The following is a 17,838-nucleotide window of genomic DNA, read 5'->3' as shown; positions in this document are numbered from 1 at the left end:
CTGGCGCAGTCTCTGGGCTGGCTCTGCCTCCCGATGCCATCGCTGCCGGAGCTCCAGTGCCGCTCCTTCCCCTCCTCACGCCGCGTGTGTGTCCGTCTGCGCTGGCGGTGGGGCTGTGGGCAGCGGCGGGCAGCTCCCTTGGCCGGGCGGGGAGGGTCGGTGTGAGGAGCGGCGTGAGGGACGGAGCGAAGCGAGCGGGGCCGGCATGGAACTCCTCGCCGCTTATTGCGCGCTGCCTCTCCTTGCTGCTCTGCTCTGCCGCGCCGGGTGAGTACCGGCTGCTGTTTTCCTTACGGTGCTCCCGCTTTGTTTCCCTTTTCGGTGCTTTGAAGGGGGAGAATGCAGCTTTCAGGTTCTGCTGGGGGGTATTAGGTTGAGAGCAAAGATCGTCTCTTCTCTGTCTCGCTCCCGCTCCGGATCGTGTCAAGATTGAACGTTCTCTTGGTGCTGGTGTTGTTGTTTGTTTGTATTTGTTGCATGGTTTTGTTTGCTTGTGTGGGGTTTTGTACTGGCTGGGGTGTCTGTTTGGATTCTTTGTTTCTGTGTGGGTGGGGGTTTTTTTTTTGTTTTTTTGGGTTTTTTAATGCTGAGCAAAAGATGTTCCTGTATAACTTGACCCGCAGCTTGTGGGATGTAACAAGGCAGTGACAAATGTGAGCTGTATATATAGGGCAGTTAAACCAGGTAGAGTCTGTGTCATTGTGAAGAGAGGCAAGCAGCTGAAACTGAGAATAGCTAACGTTTTTCCTTAGAGAGTGCAAAAAAATTAAAAATGCTAGAACATTGTCATCTCAGTTAGGATTCTCTATCTGAATCTAGACCCAGCACTTACTTTTTTTTTCTCTCAACGGGAGAGAAATTCCAGCTAAAATTCCACCCAAGTAGAGTGCATGTTGCAAAGTGAGTTTTGGTACCAGATTGGTCATCCAGTTACAAAAGGAGACTGAAACTGTTGTCGAGTGGGCAATTTATGTAAGTCCTGGTCTACTTTCTTCAGCAGTCACTTGTTTTTTAAGTGGCTGTGTAGAAGATGGAGTGGTTTTTCAGCAGCACAGACTGGAAGTTGAACAAGCGCAATGCTGTCAACATGCGGTTTATGGAAAGAGATGATGCTTTAATCTCCTCCAGCAGAAGGCAGTTCTGGCTCTGGAGGTTAATACTTGTTATAAACCTGTGGCTAATTCATTGCTTGGACCCAACAAGGTAGGTTAGCAGGACTAGTTTTTCTTGCAGAAGAGCAGGGTGCAATATCTTACCCTGTGAAATGGCTTAGCTAAGGCAAAATGTTAACTTTGTGGGACCGAGTTTTCCGTCATGAGGATTTATTTTTTTAAAGAGTTTGTACTCGATTTTGTACGTTGGTACTGAAATGAGTGAGCACAGTACTCGTTGCAGAGGTGGACAGCTCATGGATTTTTGTTCCTTGCCAGGAGGTGATGCCATCTTTTTTGCATCGTGTCCTGGTCCTAGTAGTTTTGGAAGATCTCAGCACATCTTCAAGGCTAATTGCAAACAAATACAAATTGATGAGGTAAGCTAGGTGAAGGCAATATGTAATCTTTTCTTACTTTTCTTATTTGATAATGCTGTTAAGAAGAGGAAAGTGCACGCCCATCACCATTATTTCATAATTGTATATAACTTCTAAACTTTGTCTAAAATCGTACGCCTTAATTGAATGCCCATAAAATTACAGAAAGTTCTCGCGGTTTTGTAACAAATGACCTTTTCTGCCTTGTCTAAACTGGACTTTGGTGTGGCTTTGAGACACAATGATAAGCCTCAATCATATTTCTGAAAGGACCCGGGGGACAGGCATCAATGCCCAGTCATTAGGCCATTGACTCTGGGATGTAAGACTCCTATCTGCAGCAGTATCAATGAGACCGGTTAAAATTAACTCTTTGCCTTTCAGAGACACTTTTGCCATTGGCATGTGGGACGCTGAGAAGTAATGCGTTGTGTCCAGAAAATCTGTGGCATTCCTGTGGAACCAAACCCGCCTCCCCTCTGTGTAGCTCTCGGGGGTGCAGATAAGGGGGCTGCTGGGACAAGTACAAGCTGAGCGATTTTGCTGCCTGCTGGGACCATGCCGGGAGGCTGTGGAGTCTAAGCCATGATTTTTATTTCCCCAGCGGTGTTAGAGTCAATAGCTCCCGCTAAAACAAACACTCCTGTTACCGAGGTAGAAGATCTACCTAAAAGCAAAGCGTGGTACCCCGGTGGCAAAGGTCCGCAAATTGCTGTGGGGAGACAAAATGCTGAGCTGTCGGTCAGCGTTACTGTGTTACTGGTTGCTCCGTCCGGTCCGGCGCTTCCTGGAGTGGCTGCACGAAGTTCCGCGATGGAGCGGGCGGTGGGGCCGGGGCCGGCTGGAAGCTGAAGGTTGGCTCTTGCAGCTGCCGCGGGGTAGGCTGCGGGACTTGTCCTCACGCGTTGCCGTCCCGCGCTGCGAGATGAGTTTCCCTGTAAAGGCTGGCCATCTTTGTGAAATTTAGAGCGACAGGAATCAGCAAAGTGAGTCTTGTGGCTTTGTGCCTTTCGGCAGTCTTTTTTAACGTGCCTGGGCTTCCCGCAGCCAAAACAAACCAGCCGCTTTCCGGGAATCATTTTGAAAGCGGCAGAAGCATCGGCTCTGCCTCGCCGCACGGCTCGGTGTGGCACTGCTGTAGTGTGCTGCAGCGTCCCCAGGCGGCTGCGAGCTGCAATCACTTGAAGCGGTGTGGGCTCGGGTTCTGGGGGCAGGGCTTTCAAGAGGCGTTTGCAGTGCTCATTAGCATTTTCAATAGCCAGTTGTAGGAGTACGACTTCCCTGGCTTGATCATTATCAGTCTTGATCATTATCAATCTGTCTTTGCCATGTTTGTTTTACTCTGTCCACAGACTGCATCTAGGGTTCTTGTGGAGCCTGTTTGATGTTTATGAAGGATTGTTGCGGGGTTTTGGCATCAGGCACTTTAAGAAATGCAGAACGGGCTGCCTCCGTGATCCCTTCCAGGGCTTCTCTTGGCCTGGCCATTAGGATCGGTATGCATCCCTTCCCCCGCTAAGCGGTCAACAGTTAAGGCAATCAGGGCTTGGTTAGCGTGCCCTGCATATGTTATTAGTAAGTTCTCCAGTTTTTTTGTTTTGTTTTGTTTTGGGGTGTTTTTTTTTTTGTTTTTGTTTTTTTTTTTTCTGTTGTGCCATGAATATTGCATATTGCGTTGGGGTGAGCAAAAGGTTTGCCAACAATTTAACATCATGAGGAGTCATGAGGTGAGCAGCAAAAGCTGCTCTTAATAAATTACTGAAGTAAGGGGTCCCCGGATCATATTCTGCCGCGGTACGGCGCAGTTCCTTGATTTCTGAGTGCCCAAGGGCTCCCATCGTGGATTCCCCCCTCGGGCCGAGCCGCACGGGGGCTACAAAAATTTCTGCCGCAGTATCAAAGTCTCTGTCCTCAAGGGCTTTTTTTTTTATCCGTAACCAATTGTTATGCATATTTGAAGGGAATAAGTCCTGATCTTTTTCAGGGCCAGTGTCAAAAGGCTCATCATCACCGCTCGAGTTAGAGGCTGCATAAGCGATTAGCGTTCGGCGGCTCCGGGCTCGCTGGTGGGATTGCGGTAGGGCTGTAGGTGGCGACTGGACTCCATCCCTGGCGCTCGTCGGGGAGCGGAAGGGGGACGGGGAGCGGGGCCTGGGCAGATCTTGGTTTAGCACGGCCTCGGGGGCCGTCTCCGCGGTAGCCTCACAGGTCGCCTCGCTGCCCCCCTCCTTTATAACCGTGTCCATTACCCCCCTCTGTGCAGGAAGCATACGTAGCTCTGGTTTGTGGCCAGGCAGCGTAGCCAGGTCGTAGAGTTTTACGCCGACCTTGTCCCAGTAGCGGAGAGTAAAAATAGAAGAAGGGGTGATATCGGGGAACACGCGTGACACCCGTCGTAGGAGCGACTTAAGGTCCCGCTTCTGGATGGGGGATCCGTACTTGCTCAGGAGGCGTAGCGTGGCTTCATTAACGTCTCTCTTGTCGGACTTGTCCTGTCACATCGTTTTAGTTCCCCCGGCTCACCTGTCACGTCGCAGCGTACAGGCGATTGTGGGCCCAAGCACGGTTCTCTCACGGTCACGATCAGTTCCAGGGGTGTCGTCAATTGCCGTCAGGTAGCCCGTCCTTCTCCGGTCACAGGGAGCCCCAGTTATTGATGATTGATGGAGAGACGGGAAGATGGATTCTGTGATCAGAATTTGATTTTACTCAGGTTCCCCAAAAGCTTATATACCGTTTCAGGAATGTTAATAACTTTCCACTACAATAATTAGGTTAAAAAAATCATACATGCAACTCATACATTTACAACATGTTAAGTTTGCAGAGCGTTGATCAAATCTTCTCTCTTCCCGTAAGCAGGTTTAATCCCATCTTCTGTAATCTTCAAGGCTCTGTCTGTTCGTGCCATGGCATCTTGCTTATCAAACCAGCCATGCTAATTAAATCTGTCTTACTCTCTGTCTTGTGTATTCCCACACCTGGGCACAGAAAGAATTAAAGGGCTGTGAAAATTAAATAGCAAGATGAGTTTTAAAGAAATAATAGTCAGTCCATTTGGCTCAGAAAAAAGCCTTGCATTTCTATCTGTTTTAATGTCATAGTGTGTCGTATTGTCAGTTTCATATGTACCTAAACTGACAAAATTTAAATAGCCTCTGGAAATAGCTGGGAAGAAATCCAGGACATGTATACCAGAAGTAAGGGTTTGAGGAATATCTGTTTCCTTTGGATGAGATGACTGGCTGCGCTGGCTTATAAAACAGAATCCTAAATGTTGAAGCCGTTCCCATCAAATGGGTGATGTACAGCAGTTGATACCGCAGTCAGGTTTAAATACTTCAGTGTTTGCTCACATCACGTGTTCCTGTGCTGCTTGACCTTGCTGGTCATGCCACATGTTAAGATGGTACTTTTAAATGTAATGGGAAGCTGTTCCCAGTACTATTCAGGAATTAGAGGAATGTGGAAGTTTTTATCCCACTAGATTAAACCTGATGATGCCTCGGAAGCAGTATGGAATAATTTAATCTGCCTTAATTCTTTCTGTGTTCTAGGGAATGCAAGGATCCTTAAGGTATCTTGCACTGTTCCTGTGGAAGAATATTCAGTGTCTGTGACAGAGGCTTTGTTCTTGCAAGGACCCATCTGAAGAGATGAGTAGATGTGTTTTCAGAAGTTCAGCTGGTGAGTAGGCTGGGAGCAAAGGTACACATCTGAGCGATGCCCTCAAGCACCTGATTTTCAAGGAAACCATTGAGAAAAATCACTTTACAAAGTCAGATTTGTGAAGCTGCTGGAGCCTTTCTAGGACCTGATAGGATGAGATAAGTATCAAAGGAAGGTATCAGGTTTTTTAAAAGAGATAACTCTTCTCTTATTTATGTACAAGAGAGTTACAGACTTTTAAAAAAAATTTATTTAGTCTTTGATAATTAGCTCTAATTTCTCCAAAATAGAAAATCTCAGAGTTAAGGCTTCTGGTGTGAGAGCTGGCTTTTTCATTTGGGGGGGGGGGGGGGTGGAGTTGTGTTTTAATTTGTTTCACATTTAGATCCTTGAAGTACTGACACATACGTGGAGTGAATTCTAGTTTGTCTTTCTTTACAGCCTTTATGCTTTGTTCATGCACACCTGATTCGCTACTCCCTTGAAAGTCCATGGAAGAACAGTAAGGGTGGAATGCATAATGTGCAGATCTGTCTTTTTTTTGGTCAATAGCTAGCATATTTACTCAAATTCTATGGGAAAATTTCATGCATATTGTTTATTCAGTGCTGGGGAAATGAGGCAAAAAGGGACCCTCTTGAGACAAGGTTTTGTCACTTGTGTTACGGAAGTACTCTTTCAGGCTTTGCCCTCTGCCCATTTTACTTTTAACGTTGGGTGTGCTGGATGATACTGTTCTTCAGCAATTTCCTAGCTTTTTATTTGTGTAAGGAGTACGGGAACTAACTGTCCCAACTTTATGGCATCCCCCTGCCCGACACACACAAGCTCTCAGGTGTACAGAGCTTTCTAACTTACCTTCCTTTTCTATTTCTGTGAGAGTCATCTTCTTCTGGCCAATATAAGGCATTCTTCTTCCAAGTTTGTGGAGTTACTGGTATTATGGTCTGTGAGTACTGGTAGATCACATAAATGTTACACGAAGACAGCAAATCAAGGTGACGAAACATCACAGCGTATACCGCTGATTTTCTAGTGACACTGTCAACCAGAGCCAGGGCCTGCAAATCTTCAGAACATTAGATTATATGTATAATTGTGCCATTTAATACAGAATATAATGGCTTTGACCTTTGTGCACAGGGATAAACTAATCCTCAGGTTGAAAGTAATTAATTGCCACACTGTGTTTGTAATTGACTAAGCAGCTGCATTGCCTTCAGCATCAAACAGAAGCAACTTGCTAGACTTAATCCCAGACAATTTCAGTTTAACAAATTCTGATTTATTTTTTTTTTTTAATGCAGTTACTCAGCTTGCAGAGTTTGAAGGATACCATGAAAAATAGGCCTGGCTTTGAAATTTAATTGAGATTGGTAGAGCTGTATTTATGAGAACAGACTCTAGTTGGGAAGATGCTGTCTTTGCTCTCCACCATGCAGGAGAGTCCGTTTCATAATGGACTCCTGGCTTTCAAGCCTTATATTAGCACGAGTATTAACTTTCAATAGCTTTTTGTTATTCTTGTTTTTTCCTAAGTTGATTGTGCAGATGACAGTTGCTGTGGTGTGGAAATGTATCAGTGCTGCTTTCCTTCATTGCAAAAACAGGTCAGCTCCAATTCTTTCCATTTCAAAGTAGTAGAACAGATTGACCCTTGCAAGTAACTTCTAGCACGTTCTCTATTTCTGTGGTTTTTATACAATCAACCAGTTTTGGAGGAAAAAGGGCTTAATTATTAAATGAACTGTGTTAATGTATATGCTATTGAAGTAATATGAGATTAATTGGAGATTATGACTTGGCCAGAGAGAGGCATTACATAGATAAACAGATTTTATAAAGGCTTATTCCTTTCAACTTAGTGCTTAGACATATGGTTGAATGTCTTTCAGAGAAGTGTTTCCTTGTTAGTACCAAGATTTTTTTTTTTTTTCTAAATTAAAGAAGGGGAATTCTTGTGGGTTATGAACTTCCTTGGAATGTAAATACTTTCTTTTCAGAATTAAAGCCAAGAAATAAACACAACCAAAAAAACCCAACAAACAAAAGCCACCAAATATGCCCAAAGAAAAGGAGGCAACTTGCGAAGAAGCTCATTCTCTGGTGGTTAAGGTTTTGTTGGGGTTTGGGGGTTTTTTGTGCAGGTGGATGTGTAGGTTGTTGGGGGTTTTTTTTTTGGGGGGGGGGGCGGTGGGTGGGTGTTGTGGGTTTGTTTTGTTTTGTTTTTGTTTTGGGTTTTTTTGTGTGTGTGTTTTGGTTTTTTTTTCCTTGTTGGTTTTTTTTTTCTTTAGAGGAGAAATGTTATAATGTTTCTGACTTTGTGGGGTTTCTTTGGAGAGTGCTTTTTTTTGCTGTGTAGAGGGAAGGTTTGCTGTCTGGAGCATTTTTCCTGGTAGAGGAATTCTTATTTAATGAATGGCTAACAAATATAATGATCCCTGAAAGCTGATTTTTTTTTTTTTTTTTTTTTTCCCCCCTTCCTTCTCTACATGGGTATTGATACAAGTGGTTTATGGAAGTAGTGTAGTTCAGTGGAAGTATGCTTGTGAGTTAGTTTAAGGCAGAAAATACTTAGGGCCTTCACTGAAAGCTTAAGCAGCTTGACTCCTTGAATTGTTGAAATTATGCCAGAAAAATCATTCATGTTCTGGTACTTAAGAAGGACTGGAGGTGTTCAGCAGTACCTCTGGTGGATTCTCTGGTGGCATCTGCTCTTTCTTTAGTTTCTGTGTATTGTTTCATCTTGTCTTCACACGAGGTTTAATCTTACTGTAAAAGTACTCTATAAATGTAAAATGTGCTTAAGCTTTCAAATTTGTGTATAAGAAACAACAGAAAGCAAGGCAGCTAGTTTTGCTTTCACCTGTTTAATTCTGTATTATTTTCTGTATCTCCTCTCAGAAAACCTTCTTGTATAGTTAACATAAGGACTGAAGTCATTTTAATCTCTTGAGGGAATAATAAAGTACAGGAAAAACATCAAATAGTACAGAAAATAAGAATTCAAACCACGTGGGATGTATTCCAAATTCTGCATTTTTTTCTATGAGGTTATTTTATTTATTTCTTGCTTTTCTGCTTTTCTTTAGTGTACGTTTATGAAAAGTGCTCGAGGGTTCGAAGGTATTAATAAACCAGACGAAGTGCTTCACATAGGAGAGGATTTCTCTGGTGTAGTGGTAAAATGTGAGCGAGCAGACCAGTTGGAAATCTAGTTATAAATGTACCCAAAAGACAGCAAGTCAATTGCGGGGCTAGAAACCAGCTGCTTTTTGGTTTGAGGTTAATCTGAAACCTCTGTGTTCTGTTGCAGAAAAATAGCAGTTTCAGGTCCAGAATCGATTCCCCGTACTTTTAGAATACATTTGGATTGAAATGAAATGGAGAACTTAATGCACCTGAGCAGAATGGTCAGTTGTTCTCTCCAAACAGAATGAAGTGAGAAAGTGCTGTCACTTCCTTGCATAAAGCTCAGCGAGCAGTTGGAGGCCTATAATAATATTTTTCATCCTAATGTATTTGCAAGACCTTCATAAAAATAGTACTTTGAGTTGTTGGTGTTATTGTTGTATATTGTTATATGGAGTCCTGGAAGTTAGACCTTATTTTATAGTCCAGAAGTTGTTCAAAAATTCAGTTTTGGAACAAAAAGTGGTCTTGGTTAACCATGAAAAGTGAAGCTGCACTTTTTTTAGAATTAATATTAGTAGGGAATGAATTTTTCATGCTTTCCTTAAGGAAGCACTAAAAGCCGTGCAAGAATTGTTTTATATCGTATATGTATGTTCTATGTAAATGTGTTTATGAAAACATCCATCCTCCAAAAACTCTGCACAAAGTCTCCAAAACACCTACCCATAACAGCTAGGGCAATGCTGTTTACATTAACAGAAGAAACACATGGCAGACCCAAATTACATGACAACACCCAATCCCTGGATGCTCTGTGTTTAAAAATCGACTGAGTACACCTTTGATGGTGGAAACCACTGAAGTGTGTTGGGTGTCCCCCACCCCAAGAAGAAGTCCTAGTTGGTGTGGGTGTGTGTGTGTGCGTGTGCAGGGATTTATGGTGGCACTGTCCTGAAGCAGGGAATGTGGTCGAGAGGCAGGAGGAGTAGTCAGGAAGCTCACTAATGCAGGCAGCAGAGGAGTAAAAACCTAGGGCCTGAGGTGAAGCATGCATTCCTTTAAGCAGTAAAAAGCCATTGCCAAGGATTTCTGCTTCTGCACAAAACACTTCAGGTTTCTGGTGCTGATTTGTGAAAATGCGCTGTGAAGCAGTTAGAAATATTTAAAATACGGAACGGTCCTGCTGTCAAAATCGATGGATATCACCAAACCATCCCATGAAATCTGCACACTGCAAGCTTTCTTCCACAGTTCTAGCAGCTGGAGGGTATTTAGGTAGTTTATGTGTTGTATGAATAATGTATCCCCCAATGCTTGAAAAAATACTAGAGCATAGCAAAACCTGTTTGTTATAAGGGACCAGAGTAAAATAGAAGTAACTTCTTGTGCAGCTGATGCTGTTGAGAGAGCAGACTGCTTTCAGTCTTCTGCCTGAACAGTGTAAATTCTGTATTAGTGTCAAGCAAGTATGTTGGAAAAGATAAGATTTATGTGGCAATATTTAGCAATGACTCTTCGTGAAGTACGAAAATACGAAGTGTAAAAGCTATGACGCTGAGAGTTTTTGGGAGAAGAAAGTCATCAGCTATCTAAAATCAATAATGCAATAGATTTTTTCATTTATTAATGAGCATATTAAGCAAAATGACATCATTACAAGTCATTACGTTATTAATCATTACAAATGTAAATGTGTTGGCCAGAGAAGTACTCAATTAGAGGCCTTGACCTTGGATGTTTTGTTTATGGTTTCAAAAAGGGGAAACAAGTGGTGTTTAAAATTCAGTGTGCACTTGAGAGTCTTGACAAAAGAAATGAGCAAATGAAGCTATGAGTACTTAGTAAGACTGAAAATATGGAGGGTGTGTGCTGTGGAGCGCAGTAATATGCTGAATGTTTATACACAAAAAAGTGATTTAATGCAAAGTAAAACCAAAACTCCAACCTCAAATCATTTAATATGTTTTAATTGCCGAATTCCTGCTCAGTGTCAGGTTGCATTCAGTAATCTTCACGATACAAGATCTCAGCTAATCACAGAGTTCCTAGGATTGGAAGGGCCCAGGGAGATCATCCAGTCCAACCCACCCTCCAAGGCAGGCTCACCCGGTGTAGGTGACACGGGAATGTGCCCAGGTGGGTTTTGAATATTGTCAGGGAGGAGACTCCACGGCTCCTCTGGGCAGCTGTTCCAGTGCTCTGCTACCTTTGGTATAAAGTTCTTCCTCATGTTGGGGTGAACCTCGCGTGTTTTAGTTTGTGTCCCTTGTTCTTCCTCATCCTGCCCCTGGACACCACTGCAAAGGGGCTGGCATCATCCTCCTGACAACTGACTTGGAGTTATATAAATATCATTTATATCATTCCTGAGATGCCCTCTCATCCTTCTCTAGCTTAGACAGGCCCAGCTCCCACAGTCCTTTATAACCCAGAGCAAGTTACTGCACTTGTGTACGCCCCTCTGGGCCACTCGTCACTTGTGTTATTTATGTTGAACATAAGAAAGATGCTCCAGAGCCCTCATCATCTTCGTCGCCTCTGCTGGACCCTCTCCAGGAGCTCCTTGTCTTTCTTGTACTGAGTAGCCCACAGTACTCCAGACGCAAAAGCTCATCAGAAATCTGATTCCTGTTGATATGTAAAATCCCTTTTTTTACCCTGACTCTTGGGGGCAGAAATTTTGTACCTAAAAATTTTACCAACTTGGAATATAGGTCACTGTTAAGGTTCACCTTTTACTTTCTGTAAGTAGATGTGAATGAGAGACAATAAGTTTGAAAACTGATTTTGACAAGTTAATCACTGTGTATTAGTAAGGAGCCAGAAAACCAATTTTGGTTAATTGTTTATGTCTATACCTAGAATTAACTGTACTTGCTCTGATCTAAATAGATATGGTCACTACTGTGGACCTGGAGCTTCTTGAAATGAACTTTGGCTCTTAAAAAGAAATGAAAGCATGCTGTGTGTCCTGGCAACATCATTTTACAGGGATGTTTAGGCTGTCAGGTGTAAATGGATTGCCTTCTAAGGACTTCCCTGAAATGTGGAAATGTCTTGGAGTGATACCACCCGTGGTTACTTTAGCCCTGTGATACTAAATGCCTCTGTAGGTGTTCAAGGCCAGGTTGGCTGGAACTCTGAGCAACCTGATCTAGTGAGGTGTGTCCCTGCCCATGGCTGGTGGAGAGGAACAAGATGGCTTTTAAGGTTCCTTCCAACCCAGGCCACTTTATGTATGCATGAGTAACACTTTTTCTGGTGTCTCTCCAGTCAGAAAATATGCTTACTTGATAAACAAACGCTTTCTTTTTGCCTTTCCCCTTCTTCTCAATGAGCAATTAAAAATTTTTGATTTTGAGTTAGGTGGAGCAAACATCTTAGAGCAACGTGCTCTTGGTCATGCGTCTGTACCCTACAGAAAAGCATTCAGTCTGGAAAATAGCCAGGACTTTGTGATTTAGTCTGAGGTGAAACACCAACCTGAAGCAATTGTAGTTCATAAACTATGAAGGAGGGAGGAAAAAAAATCCAACAACGGCGCAAAAACCAGCCCAAAGGCACAACTCCCCCTCAAACTCAAGCAGAGGAATTAATAAAAGCTAGATTTTTCTGTCTTCTAGTATTTTGAGATGCCAACAAAATTTCCTTGTCAATTTTAAGATTTAAAATTTATTTTTCAAGTGCAGTATTAAAAATACTCTGGTCTGACTGGTGATTTGGAATATCTCATCTTTTGGAAAGGCATCTTTTCTATACCTTACTGAGTGCTTTTCCAACCCAAGACATGTCCGATTTCATGGCTGTACTTTAGTAACTGACTGTAGCATATCAAGCAGATTGATTAGGATCTCATGTATTTCTTCACCCTTACTAAATGGGGTTTTGGTTGCATGTTACCTGGACTGTTTTCCAGCTCTTTATGCCTATGGTTCATTCCACTGGTAATTCCATTTCTAGGCCCATCAGGTGAGTCTTCAGTGTGTTCTCGAGTTTTCTGGCAATAGAGAGTTGTGACGGAGAAGGATGTGCTGATGGAAGGAAAATAACATCATGTCCTCCTTACTTGTGGAATTTCTTGTGCTCGAGCTTTTGCTTCCTGTATGAGGGTGGGTTAGTGACCAGTGAAGATTTCAAAATAAAGGAAGTGCAAGTGATTGTCTGGCAAGCTACTCTGTCCCTGTCTTGGGGATCAAGGCCTTCAGCCTGTGTGACTCTGTAGAGCTAACATGGGCACTCAAAATATCCAAGAACAGCAGACCTTTTTAGCAGAGTTCTTTTATGTCTGTGCGGCAGCCGCACAGGTTTTATCTTTGCCAACCACTGTAAGCAGGCCTTGGAATTTAGTTGAGCGAAAGTTGTCGGGAGAGAGCTGGGTGTTGACCGTCTGCCTCAGCATTTAACCAGTAAAGCGCTCTTACAGTTATTTCGGGGGAAGGTGGAGGAGTAGAAATATCTTGTAGCTTTGTATCACAGATGGAGTAAGATTGTGCAGCTGTAAAGAAACACCGTATTGCTAACACAAAAAAGAAAACGCAGCCTGCCCCTCCGCTTTGCACATGCCAAATGATTTTTTTCTGGTCTTTTTTCTGATGGAGGCTCCCAGGGGTTCCAGGAATTGTACTCTGCGTTTTAATCAATAAAATTGCGTCCTGGTGCTAACAGTGCCGCACAGAGATGCGTCAGTGCTCTGCATTCAAATGACTCCCCAGCACACAGGAAAGTGAATATCCCTGCAGTGGCCAAGGAAAGCATAGAGGAATCCATCTAGTCTGCCCATTCACTGCTGCTCTGCAGGAAAGAGTGAACAGTGCTAGAATTTGGCATGGTCAACCAGGTTCCTAAATGATGCGCTTATTAGGGAAGCAGACAAAACAAGAACGGCGGGACCAAAATGTAACTTGAAACAAAAGCACCGGCTGTATGAGTTGATAGTAATGTGGAGGTTTTTTTCTTTAAAGAAATCTGCACTGTGTTTATGTGCCATGGAGTCTTTTAAAACTTGTTATTCCTTGGCAGGCATTCTCCAAGGAAGAGATAATCTGTTAGAATTTTATCAGTTAGAGTGAGAAATCTGTGTGGTGTGATTAACAAATATGAACCTGCAATTGAGTCACAGAGAATAGTGTGCATGGTAAAATAAAAGAGGAAATAAAAATGGTCCTTTGCTCATTTTTGCTCTTACTGCTCTCTGTGGACTTGTCCTTACCTACAGGGGTCTACATCTCTTTCTTTAGAACCTGCAGTTATAGACTTGAAGTACCATGGGAAGAAGCACTAGAATAAGACTCTTAATATTTCTAGTACAGCTTCAATGAAGCAGAGGAAGTGTTGTCCCAAAAATAGGTTCTTTCCCCTGGTGTGCCATAGGCCAGTCTGCACCTAGCATCGAGATCTGTGATTTATTTACAGCTCTGCACAGAAAGGGCAGCTGGGTGGCAAATCCACAAAGTCAGCGCAACAACCACCAAAGCTTTTCCCTGTTTATACATTTTAATAAGCAAAAGCATTAATGCTCATTGGGTCCAAGTTGCCTAGTTCTTTTATTAACTGATGTTATCGCTTCTGCTGGTCAATATTTCTCTCACTTTTCACATTAATTAGTCTGCATGCTGTTTCTCTTTAGAGTTGGTTGGTTTCTCGGGTCAGTGGTTGTGATCTTTTCTTTCCAGAATTACCTTTTACCCACCTGGAGCTGATTCAGCACAGTTGCTGAGTTGTCCTTATTGGTTTCTCCCTCATCTTGGGGGTTCTGCCCAATGTCCTTCTGGCCTGTCAATTCTAAGTTCTTTGTGTCCGCTCTCAGTGGTACGTCCATCCTTCTTCCTGAGCTTTGTTAACCTCCCTTTAGGCCCGAAATCATTGCAGCGTGTCCAGCCCTGAATTGGTAGCAAAGTAAATCTGCCCACCAGTAATTTGCCTTCCTAACACCTTGGACCTCACTTGGATCTTGGTAGCTGCTCTCTGTTCTGTGGATTAAATCTGCCTTCTTGTTGATGAGGCTTGAAAAGTGTGCAAAGAACAAATACCCAAATCATCCTTTCCTAAGAAAATTTTACATCAACCGAATTTTGCAAGAAGAGCACTGCCCTTGCAAGTACAAATCACAGCTAAAAGAATGTCACGTAAAAACCTGTTCCTACTGCTTGAACATCCATTGGGCATTGTATATTGTAATCTTTGCAGGGGACTAGATTCACAGAACGGTGTATGGAGTTGAGCCTTTCTTATAAGTGCCTAAATAGCACTGTCAGTGTTTCAGTCCTAGGGGCCCTACTGTTACGCAAATGAATGGAATATTAATAATAATAGAATTTTGGATGGTGAAGTGGAAGGAATACTTGAGTTGTAAGTTTTTCACGGTAAATTATAATGGAGACTTTACCTTGCTTTTCTTGTGTGTATTAGAAATAGTTTTCTTTCCCTTGTTTACCTGCAAACCTTGATTGTTGGAAAAACAAAATCAGAAATGAATAGCTTTGATCTCTAAGGCTCCGAAATAGCAATACATTTATCAATGAGGCACCTTACTCCACTGAAGATTGTGCTGCCTTTCTCCAATTAGATTTTCGTTGTCTTTGAGGAAATGATAAACTTTGCTTATCTTAAATCATAAACGAGACACGATGTATGTTTTCAGTGAACTCTTAGTGGTTTTTATATATGTGTGTGTGTGTGTGTATATATTCACATATATATATATATATATGTTAGGTATGTCTTCAATGTATGCATTTCCTGAAAAATCTCTTGAGTTCCAGCAAGTGCTTGTTTTAAATTCAGACTGGGTGGTCGGTAAGACTGATGCAGCTGTATTAGTGGGAAGCAGTTAACTGTGGTACTTCATCAGTAACAAAGTTGAGTAGACTTTATGTAGCTTTTTTCCCAGTTTAAATTAAGATCTGGAATAATCCAGCCCAGATGATACCACATTGATTTATCTCAACAAGTTAGCTTTCATAAATAATCCATGTATTTGTAAATGGTGGGAGAGAAGTACCAGAAATATCTCGTAGAAGACGTGGACAGAGTAATTTCCTCTGGCTGTGGTAGTTACACATCATCTGTGTGATGTAGCCTGTCTTTTTTTAGCCTATATTTTCCTAGCCTTGGGGCAGTCACAAGAACCAAGACGTGCTACCTGGCAGGTGTGAATTAAGGTAAGCTTGTCACATGTAAAGAGCTCCGACAGTTGGGAAAAGCACAACCGAGAATGTGCTAACCTGGGATGTTTTAACAGAGAAACTAGTTTTTAATAGGCATTCTTGAATACATTGCTTATTATTTTGCTGATCTCAGATTTGATATGAATTGTTTCATTTGGGAATTTGAACGTGATGTAGAGTGATAATAAATCCACTGGAGTGTGACAATATACAGAAGTAATAGAAGAGATTTCTTTCTTTCTGTCTACGTTTATCTGAAATGTGAAGAAATAAGCTAAGTGTATGCGGGTGTGAAGAAATTAAATAGTGTGAAGCTCATACAGCCGTATTTAATCAGAATTCTTTGGTTTCACTGGGTACGTACAAATTAAATTAAGATGGTGCTTGTGAATCAGTTGTAAGACTCAAAATCACATGAGACACTACTCCTAAGGTTTTGTGTCATGTCACGTTTCACTGCATCGATCAGATAAACAGATGTTCTCATTTCAGTTTGTGGTTGTCCAGGGTTTCCTACACAGGGAATAATGTTTCCTCATGAGTTTCCAGGATTTTTGTCCCCTTCCACGGATCTTTTCTTTCTGGTTTTAATTTTACTTTTGGCAGGGCAGTGAAATGGTAGGTCTTACAGCAGGCACGGTTTTACACCACTGCATTTGTGTAGCGTAAGTAATGAAGTGGATGAATTAGCTGCATTTTAAATAACGTGTTCAATGCAGCAGGAACTAGATCTGCTCCTGTCAACAGCCAGATTGCTTGAAGGATATGGATTTGAGCTTCATGCACAGTACTTGAGGCTTTTTAATTGATGAAGAGGTGGATGCTGTGACCTCTTAAATTTGTCTGGGCAAAATATAAAATACTGCTTTAAAACGGAGCAGTAGCCATGGCTTAAGTTCATGTTAGCAGTCCTTGTAACTGTAAAAACTCTAGGGACTTGAGAAGCTGTGAAATTTGCAGCCTTTATGCGTATTCATTGTAAGGATATTTGGAAACGTTTGTTTGAAACCAAGAAAAAAGCCCAGACCGAAAACGGAGAGGGAAGGAAATCCATTAAACTTGCATTCTAAAGTCGTACCCTACTGTATCTGTTGCATTTCAGACTAATATTAGGAAAGATGTTTAATACTGCAGAGGACCTAGTTATGAAAGCAATGTCATGAAGTCATTGATAGCCATCTGTCATTAAAAGTACAATAGAAGGAACTTCCTGAGGAATCATCTGCATCATATTTTTAGAGAGAGTCTGTTTTTCAGAGTGGGAGGGACAAGACTAAGAAACTAGAAACAAGCTTCCCATCAGTAGGATCTAAGTGTGGAGATGGGTGTGTTTAGGTGTTTACAAGCTCTGACATGATCAGAGTACTTTGGAGTGAATTTCTCAATGCCTCACTTTGCTTCCTAGATATTGAGATGGTTTTTGGGATTTTTTTTTAATACTAAGAGGTATCTTTTCCTAATTTATGATAGGATCTCAGGATGTTCTGATTGACTTTGGTTGTTTCCGAGGTAAGTGACACCCAGCAGTTTAAATACAGCCTTGCCCAGAGCTTGCTGGTGTGCTACAGCTCCGTGATGTGCTTGGTGAGCATCCTAGGAAAGGATCACAGTTTATATAGAGCTCCAGCTGTAATTAGCATTTCTTTGCTTCCCTCGGAGGAGGCAGTAGCAGCGGCATAATGTTACCTTGTCAGTTTTGTGGTGGAAGGCTTGGTCTGTCAAAGGTTGTCACTGGCCAGAATGGCAAAGGAAAAATCCTGGAGTAATGTAAAAATGTCCCTGTGTGTCCTGTCTTTTGTGACTTGTGGGAAGTGTTAGGTCAGACACCACTTTGAAACACGTGTGAGGATGTAGACTATTGTCCCTAGGGCAAGAATATTTAGAGATACCTATGGACAATCTTGCCTTTCAAAACCACCACCACCTTTTGGGCACCCTTAGTTTGGTTGCTGGGTTTGGTTCAGACGCTTTATTTTCCTTTCTTCTGTCTCTGTGTCTTTTGGACAAAGGGTTTTTCACTTGAGTTCATGCTTTTAGAGGACTGAAACAGGGGAGAGGAGCGTGTGCTGCTTCTTCTGGTTCCACTGAGGGGTGCAAACACTGCAGCCTGATAGAGGAGCACGTGGGCTCCCTGCTCACACAAGTTTAGGAAAGAGGGGCAGGAGAATGATGCTGCAGATGTGGAGGAGATGGCCTTGGACATTGACTGATGAAGAGGAGTGGCTGGAAATGTGGCTGGAAATGTGCCCTTGGAAGGAGGTGTGCAGTGCCCAAGTGGGTATTTCGGAAGGAGCTGCAGCCGTGGGTCACCTGCTCTAGGACAGGGACACAGCTGAG

General features: G+C 42.5%; 1 long non-coding RNA gene across 1 annotated transcript; it reads left to right on the top strand.

The window, feature by feature from the left end:
* The first annotated feature begins 1 nt into the window (after position 1).
* LOC120766101 (uncharacterized) lies at positions 2-5,348 on the top strand. The gene is made up of 5 exons (XR_005704574.2): positions 2-267; positions 1,431-1,531; positions 1,916-2,517; positions 2,884-3,027; positions 5,089-5,348. It is a non-coding gene; the product is annotated as an uncharacterized LOC120766101 (long non-coding RNA).
* Positions 5,349-17,838: the final 12,490 nt, after the last annotated feature.

Source organism: Hirundo rustica (assembly GCF_015227805.2).
Source record: "Hirundo rustica isolate bHirRus1 chromosome 5 unlocalized genomic scaffold, bHirRus1.pri.v3 SUPER_5_unloc_1, whole genome shotgun sequence".
NCBI lineage: Eukaryota > Metazoa > Chordata > Aves > Passeriformes > Hirundinidae > Hirundo > Hirundo rustica.
This window is presented reverse-complemented; position numbering and strand designations above follow the sequence as displayed.